We start from the raw sequence: 515 nt of genomic DNA, 5'->3' as shown, positions 1-515 counted from the left end.
GTCACCCTGTTTATTTAACTTATATGCAGAGTACATCATGAGAAATGCTGGACTGGAAGAAACACAAACTGGAATCAAGATTGCTGGGAGAAATACCAATAACCTCAGATATGCAGATGACACCACCCTTATGGCAGAAAGGAATTCAAAAGCCTCTTGATGAAAGTGAAAGTGGAGAGTGAAAAAGTTGGCTTAAAGCTCAACATTCAGAAAACAAGTATCATAGCATCTGGTCCCACCACTTCATGGAAAATAGATGGGGAAACAGTGGAAACAGTGTCAGATTTTATTTTATGGGCTCCAAAATCACTACAGATGGTGACTGCAGCCATGAAATTAAAAGACGCTTACCCCTTGGAAGGAAAGTTATGACCAACCTAGACAGCATATTCAAAAGCAGAGACATTACTTTGCCAACAAAGGTCCGTCTAGTCAAGGCTATGGTTTTTCCTGTGGTCATGTATGGATGTGAGAGTTGGATTGTGAAGAAGGCTGAGCACCGAAGAATTGATGCT

General features: G+C 41.0%; 1 pseudogene; it reads left to right on the top strand.

The window, feature by feature from the left end:
- Nucleotides 1-515, top strand: part of LOC104993372 — a 4473-nt pseudogene that overhangs the window by 2334 nt on the left and 1624 nt on the right.

This window comes from Bison bison, unplaced genomic scaffold (genome assembly GCF_000754665.1).
Source record: "Bison bison bison isolate TAMUID 2011002044 unplaced genomic scaffold, Bison_UMD1.0 scf7180017864238, whole genome shotgun sequence".
Lineage (NCBI taxonomy): Eukaryota > Metazoa > Chordata > Mammalia > Artiodactyla > Bovidae > Bison > Bison bison.
The sequence above is the reverse complement of the archived record's forward strand: the minus strand, read 5'-3'. Positions and strand labels throughout refer to the sequence as shown.